Source organism: Mandrillus leucophaeus, unplaced genomic scaffold (genome assembly GCF_000951045.1).
Source record: "Mandrillus leucophaeus isolate KB7577 unplaced genomic scaffold, Mleu.le_1.0 Scaffold45, whole genome shotgun sequence".
Lineage (NCBI taxonomy): Eukaryota > Metazoa > Chordata > Mammalia > Primates > Cercopithecidae > Mandrillus > Mandrillus leucophaeus.
The window spans coordinates 4,033,060-4,041,553 of record NW_012104809.1 but is presented as its reverse complement, the minus strand read 5'-3'; the positions used below and the strand labels follow the sequence as shown (position 1 = coordinate 4,041,553).

The 8,494-nt window shown below is 34.7% G+C and overlaps 1 long non-coding RNA gene across 1 annotated transcript; it reads right to left on the bottom strand.

Annotated features, from left to right (window-relative positions):
* Positions 1–4,776: 4,776 nt before the first annotated feature.
* Positions 4,777–7,322, bottom strand: LOC105549648. Its single transcript, XR_001007588.1, has 2 exons — positions 7,214–7,322; positions 4,777–5,525 (listed from the first exon to the last, which is right to left on the bottom strand). It is a non-coding gene; the product is annotated as an uncharacterized LOC105549648 (long non-coding RNA).
* Between the last annotated feature and the right edge of the window lie 1,172 nt (positions 7,323–8,494).

Here is an 8,494-nt window from a genome sequence, read left to right as displayed (position 1 = left end):
TTGTTAAAGGAGGTAATTAACAACAACAAAAAGCTAGGTGAGGCATACCAAATTAGTAGCAAATATTGGACATTAGGTGTTGTCGAAGTACGAATGCAGAGGATAGAGGCTATGGTACAGAATGATGGAAGGGTACCAAGATGGCAGAGTACAATCCAAAGACTCAACATAGTAAATTCAAGGAAATTACTCATTATCTAGGTATTGTAAAAAGTTGGATGGAAAGCAAAAATTAACAATACAGGTCATGAAAACAGAGAGAGAAAACAGGTAGGCTTGAGGAAAGGTTTACAAGATTTTAACCTCTTAAGCGACCAGGGTAGTGTAGAAAAAGAGACACAAGTCTTTATAAAACTAAGCAAAGATATGCAAATAATTGTCACAACTAGTGACTTCTACCACACCCTGTGGTAATAATAATAATGTACTGAGGACAACCACCTGCAAATTACATTTTACAAAATGGTTTAGTTAGAGCTACCAGAGTGATGGAGCTCACAGAGAATCAAAGGGAAGAAAATGATGTCTATGTTAAAAAATGTTTAATATAAGCTATACATCCTTCCATTTATCACCAGCCTGGGGCTTCTCCTGCTGAGTCACTGTGTGAATCTTACAGTTATAAATCCACAATGCATCATCCATTCTATCCCATGACAACATTTGGAAGAACCTATGATGTGGAAACTCATTTATCTGTGACTTCTATGAGTTTTTGACTGCTGTTTAGATGATCCACTTCACACTTACCATCACTATGGGAAGTGGTGGCCACCCAGAAGAGGAAGCAGCAACAAAGGAAATCAAAACTTCTATAAATCTCTTTAAGAAACAGAGCATGAGACACTAATTTCTTTTTCTGCCAAATAAATTCTTACGAGAATGAAACCATATAAGAAGAGAATCTGCAGTGTACAATGACCTTATCCTACTGGACTCAGAATCTCTTTTTTTTTTTTTTTTTTTTTACATTTTTTTCCATCTCTGATCAATGTAGTTAATTTATGAATGTTTAATATAAGTAACACTATCACCTGAATTATTTCAAAGCTCATTTAAGGCTTCTGGCATTCATATATTCTGGGAGCATCTATTAAGCTCCCTCTCTGTATAGAACCCTTTACTATAGTACCTGCCTTAATGGAACATTAAGTCTAAAGAAAACCCAGGTAATATACAAGGAAACAAGCAATACAAATAAAATAAATACATTTTGTGATTATATAATCTGGTGATGTCACATTAAGTTGATGTGACAATGATGAGAAGGATCTACACTTTTTATAAAAGATTTTTGCTTCATATATAAATTGATATTTAGGGAAAATTATGTCACTGGGGATGTTCTGCAGCATGTAAAAATACTCTGTTATGAGCTGACTATTGTTCCAACTGTGACCCTGGCTTTGTTATGTATCATGTGTTAAGCTTGAGTTTCAATCATTCTGCTGGAAGCTGGTTATAAAAACGTTTACATGTACCTTCAACATTGCCTCTGGTGGATAATGAGATATGTTTTTATTTTTATAAGATAGGAGTTTCATGTGTAGGCAATGTAAGGAAAAAAAAAAAACTACACCTTTAGTTAACTCTTTGTAACAATTTGTATTGTTTTTTAAACCTATTTGCTTAATTCCAGTAAAGCTATTCTGTTACACACTACTGATTCCGAGTGTCTAATATTGCCTTTTTTTGGTCAATGTGACATTTGGAGAGATTTAAGAGCCAGCGGGTCGTCTGTCTCATCCCCCCTTTCCTCTGCTAAAAGATTAGCAGTATTCTAGATAAAGATGCTCCCTCAGGTTGGCCCTGGTAGGCAGATGGCATGCACTGACTGATACATAGCTTGAAAAAAGGGAGATCAAACAAAACAAAACAAACAACAACAACAATAAAATATTTTTATTGTTGTAATCCATTGAGATTTGGGGATTAATTGTTTCCTCAGTATGGCATAGTTTCATTTTTTTGATTGACTCTCCATAAAAAAAATGCTTAAAAAATCCCATATATGCACCTCGTAATTCAGGCCTCCTTGCTGCTTGATATAAAGAAACAAACAAAATGTACACAAAATTGGAGATTCAACTGAAAAACTGAGTTCTCCCTTATAGCTAAAGGTTTATATAACCAATACTAAACTCAACACATTTTCATAAGTCTCAGTATTACATTGTAATGATGCTGTACCTCAAACTAGATGGAAATTTCTTAAAGTTAGACATCACAGTTTATACCTCCAGTATGTCCACAGACATTCCTAACACTGTTACTAATAAGCACTTACTGACTTGGAATCAACCCAAATGTCCATCAGTGACAGACTGGATTAAGAAAATGTGGCACATATACACCATGGAATACTATGCAGCCATAAAAAAGGATGAGTTTGTGTCCTTTGTAGGGACATGGATGTAGCTGGAAACCATCATTCTTAGCAAACTATCACAAGAACAGAAAACCAAACACCGCATGTTCTCACTCATAGGTGGGAACTGAACAATGAGATCACTTGGACTCGGGAAGGGGAGCATCACACACCGGGTCCTATCATGGGGAGGGGGGAGGGGAGAGGGATTGCATTGGGAGTTATACCTGATGTAAATGACGAGTTGATGGGTGCTGGTGAGTTGATGGGTGCAGCACACCAACATGGCACAAGTATACATATGTAACAAACCTGCACGTTGTGCACATGTACCCTAGAACTTAAAGTATAATAATAATAAAAAATAAATAAAATAAAATAAAACACACTAATATCAATTTTTCTAAAAAAAGATATATTTGAATGATAAAAATGGAAAATATAAGAGTATGTTGAATCCTAAGAGCAAAGATAGAAAAGAAAATAAATACGCTCTAGAGATTTCCATTAAAAGGAAGAATGATGAATAGTGCAAGAGATTTAGAGAAATGATTACCATAGGAGATTCTTGAGAGGAAAGACAGAAGTGGCATTTTTAGAAAACAACAAATGAACAGAGGGCAAATTAATACTGCCTCTATAATAATGGATCCTTTTCTGTTATTTTACTTGTTTAGGTATTAACTGGTAAATGGAAACATTTACATTCATGAATAAAGTGCCGTTTTTTCTGTTCAGTGTGAAAATGTGTCACATATAGTATCTAAGCCTAAAGATATAATGGGATCATATAACACCCAGACTGTCTAAACATCCAATTTGTAAATACTGTTAGAGAAAACTTGGGGACAGTAGCCTTATGTGGTTCGCATCTTAGAATTAAGTGTGTTCATTAATGAAAACTACTTTAGAAGTGTTACGTGATCAGTTGTGGGCAGTTTTTCTAACTCTGCCAGCCCCTTCCAGTTCTCCCCCACAATCCCTTAGGAATATCAATTTCATTTATCTATTTGTATTTCATGTTACTGTTTTGCTTGTTTTTGGTCTTTTTTTTGTCTCCCTCTTATTTCTTTCCTCTTTATTTTCCTTCTTCTTAAATAATTTTTCAAATTATATATTTTTTGCCTAGCAGTCAGTCACTTCTTACATATGAATCCTCCTTGTCATCAATTTGCTTACCCAAAAGATGAAGTAGCATCAATATTTAGAAGCAAAAATCTAAAACTTTTATTAACTATACATTTAAAAATAATTTATGAAGTGTAAATCCACTAAATTCAGATATTTATAAAATGTAGTCCACACACACGCTACAGACATTTGCAAAACATTAATTTTGTTTAGTACTCAAATTAAAATATGATTATTATGGTTTTATTAAATATGTTCATAAAAAATTGGGAAAAAAATGAGGTATTGCTTTTAAGATGTGAAATTCACTGATTCTTTTAAAAATTAAAAACTGTAATATAAAACAATTTTAAAAATATTAAGACAGCAAAGTTTTCTGAATTGTATTGTTAAAAGTGCAGATAAAATAACCTTTCTCAGTTTCCCATTTAAATTATCAGCTTAAAGGGTAATCATGTGAAGTAGAGGACTTTTGAATTATTTATGAATGCATTGCTTGTGTAGGGAGTTCTATATGCAGTTGCATTTCTCTTTTTGACTTTGTCTAGTGAGACGCAGCCAATTCATTGAACAAGACTAAACATAAACACATTCACAGAAATTCATAATGGTCTTAGGAGGAAAGGCAGCAAGGGCAATAACAACTGTAGCAGGGCTAATCCCAAATTTCAATGGCCATCATTTAATTATTTTAGCTTTTCAGTTCAAGTAATGTATCTCTTTTTAAACCCATCATATTTTGTTAATTACCACAAACTGCTCTCCTGAAGTCAGGGTCAGCACTGAGTTGCGGTCTTTTCACAGATTTCATATACTTAGTACTTAAAATGACCCCTATGATTAATAGTGTAGTAAAGGTATTTTGCCGGTTGGCTAAATGTATTCATACTATGTGTGTTTTTTAATGAAAAATCTTTTCTTTTGGAGTAACATTTTAAACCTAGTACTTGTGTTGCCAGAAAACATAAACTTTATAGGTTCTTCAAAAACTTTTGTTTTTCAAATTCTTACAACACTATGTGAATTTAATATTAGCCTATTACATATAATATTTGTTAATATAACACAGGACATATTTAAGACTTGCCATACTGAAGGTATTGTGGATTACTGAATTAGAATTTATATCCCAGGGGTGTTTTGTGGATTTCTGTGCCATATTCAGGTAGGATAATTCTTTTGCTAAATACTCCCAAATAATAAATGAGTCTGAAGTTTCAGCATAGGTAATTTGTAGACCAGTGATGTAAAATATAAATATGTAAAGCACTAACAAATAAAGTCCTATCATATTTAATTTGTTTATTGAACCATTACTTCATTCATGTTTCAAGGGTTTATTTACTTTATATAGAAGAAATATAGCAATCTTACTGAGAAGAAAATATAGTCAAATATCCAGCTTCCTTGATCACTTTGCTGTGACAATTTTAGAACATAAAATGAGACAAAATTTTACAAATGTATGGTAGTTAAAGAAAAGCTCATTAAGAATGTACTCATTACTATAGTTTTAGCCCTTTGACAATGTTATACACAGACAAAATTAGTGAAGATATGAATTATGTGATGAAAACAACAGTGTCAAATGTATATGACTCAAGGTAGATCTTAATAGGCTATATATCAATAGTGAAGTGTCAGTTACATCTACTCAGTTCCATGTCCTTTAGAGGAATAGGCTTCCCGATACTACCTCCTTGTCCACATTAGGTTGTCTGATGGGGTATGCAATAGTCAGGCATGATCGCTGATAGGTTCATGGCTGGATAGAGGGTGTAGAATCTAAAATAGCTCAGCAGTGACTCCTTTCAACTCTTTTTACATTGTTTTCTGGTCCTCCTCATGTTCTGTGTTTTTTCTTTCACTGTTGGATGGTGGGGTTAATTTATTTCTCCTTCTCATTCCATGTCTTATCATGTCTTTAGGTGATGAAATATTTCCTCTAAAAATATGCATTTATATTACACTTTGTTCAATTACTTTATTTGAACTTTTAAGTACTCCTTCTGTATTGCTTCAGGTACTAGAAAGAAAGCTGATGGAAATAAAATACATAAAATTCAAGAAATTAATACCTTGTGATATAACTTTGCCAGACAATTAAAATAATTTAATAAAATTGCATGACATATTATAAGAATGTAAATCAAGCTTTTCAACCTGCAACTCACGGGCTGCATGTGACCCAGGACAGCTTTGAATGTGACCCAGCAGAAATTCGTGAACTTTCTTAAAACAATATGAGATTTTTTTAATGTGAATTATTTTTTAAGCTCTTCAGTTTTTGTTAGTATTAGTGTATTTTATGTGTGGCCCAAGATAATTCTTCTTGTTCCAATGTGGCCAAGGGAAGCCAAAAGATTGGACACCCTTGACGTAAATCCTTATTCTCTGCAACTGAAAAGTTGTAGAGAGCATCATATTTCATGGCTTGTTCACGAAGTATCTTCTAATAGCCTGCAAGGTTACATAAACATTTTCAATATACAGCACTTCAAAACAAGGGACCCCAAACCCCAGGCCATAGTTTGGAACCAGTCTACAGCCAGTTAGGAACCAGTATGCACAACAGGAGGTAAATGGCAGATGAGTGAGCAAAGCATTATCTATATTTACAGCCACTCCTCATTGCTTGCATTACCACCTGAACACTAACTCCTGTTAAGATCAGCGGTCGCCTTAGAACCTCATGGTAACTCAAACGTTACTGTGAACTACACATGTGAAGGATCTAGGTGCATGCTCCTTATGATAATCTAATGCCCGGTAATCTGTCACTCCCTCCCATCATCCCCAGATGGGACCTTCTAGTTGCTGGAAAACAAGCTCAGGGCTCCTACTGATTCTACATTATGGTGCATCACATAATTATTTCATTATATATTACAATGTAATAATAATAGTTATAAAGTGTGCAATAAATGTAATGCATTTTAATCATCCCTTAAACATCCCCTCTGCCCATCTGTGGAAAACTGCCTTCAATGAAACCAGTCTCTGGTGCCAAAAAGATTGGGGACTGCTGCTTTAAAAGGCTACTACTAGGCCGGGCGCGGTGGCTCAAGCCTGTAATTCCAGCACTTTGGGAGGCCGAGACGGGTGGATCACGAGGTCAGGAGATCGAGACCATCCTGGCTAACACGGTGAAACCCCGTCTCTACTAAAAAATACAAAAAACTAGCCGGGCGCGGTGGCGGGCGCCTGTAGTTCCAACTACTCGGGAGGCTGAGGCAGGAGAATGGCGTGAACCCGGGAGGCGGAGCTTGCAGTGAGCTGAGATCGCGCCACTGCACTCCAGCCTGGGCGGCAGAGCGAGACTCCGTCTCAAAAAAAAAAAAAAAAAAAAAAAAGGCTAATACTATATGTTTCCAATTACAAGTTCCAAAATATCTTCTGGAGAATTAGAACTTGTTCAAATCCATCAAGATAGTAAGTGACTAAGTCAATATTTCAACCTAGGTATAAATAACTTCCATGATATCTTTCTTTCTGTTTGTCCGCTCTGTCTGAGAGCATTGCATTGTATTGGGGCAAGGGGATTTTATCATTTAGTTTACTTAGCAATTTTTTTGTTATTTTATTTTTTTGACATAAAATGGCAAACTTAGTTGACTTCATCATAGCAATATCACAAATACCTTATAACTGAAATCTAGTTACTACAGGTTATTGTATTGCTGTATATGACAATCATTATAAGAGTTAACCAACATAATTTTCACTCAGTCGGACTTTTTTTCCTCATTTTCCTAGTTCTTGGTTTTGTTTGCTTGGTAGTGTTGTTACTGGTGGTGATCTGGTTTTCTTTGTTTAAGAAGTCTCCTCATAACTCAATATAGATGGAATCATCAATAACAAATGCCTCATCTCTCAACAAAAAGGTGGGCTTAGAACTCAGAGGGAGCCCATTAGAACTCTACATCCACAAGATGGGCCAATAAGATTATTCCCTGAAACATATTAGGTAGAGTCCATGGAAAAAGGCACAGTAACTTCCTCTATAACACACAAAAAAAGACCCTTGAACTACTAAGTGGCTATATAGCATGGTAGCAAGGAAGAATGATAGTTGCAAAATAAAACCATTTTTCAGAGGGAGTTACAGATTGATACAAGGCTCCGAAATGACCATTTAAGACATTAGATTCTTTTGTGCTTGAAGTCATTTCTAGGGAATAGACAAATTTTCAAGCTTTGTTAGTCAAGTTGCATTGTGTTACTTTTGTCACTGATAACTGAAATAGTTTTGGCAAGTAGAGAAATTATTATGTACAAGTATGCTTCTAAAGTAACACTATATTAAATATTGCTATGGATAAAATAGAATTGGGGGCAATTTTTTACTTAATCAGTGAAACGTTAACAATCTTCACAATATGCTGATTAAGCAGGTGACTGGTTGTAGTAATAGATGTTGCGTTTTAGAAATCAAACTGCATACTTCTCAAAACTGAAGTTTTAGACGATTACTAGAAAATTTCTGTATATTGGGGTGGATTGATTATTTACAAAAATCTCTTTTCTCAAAACAAAATTAAGTTAGACACATTCCGTTTTATATTTCATTCCTTTCAGTTTTTGTGGTTAGGGCAAATGGAAAGGTACAGATTATTCTAAAATTTTCTAGAGAATAAAATGCTTAACTCATGAGGATAAGTGATAGGAAGAGTTCTTGATTCTTCATGTTGACAAAAAGGATCATATTTTTATTGATTTAGACAAGTAAATGAAGTATAAGGTGATTTATTGAGGGACTAAATTAACTTTACATTTTCTTTTTTTTTTTTAAAGTTCAGAATATAATAGGTTAATTAAGGTATTTCTCTGGTCCAGAAGACCTCTCTTGAATCTGCTTTTTACAGCTCTGCTGACTGGGAGGCCTTCCACAAGATAAGGGTGCAGGAATTATTGTTAGAACAGGACAGTTGGGGCCTGCGGAGAGCGGTGGGAGGTGAGGACTGGGTGGTAAAACTGCATCTCCAATTATACTTT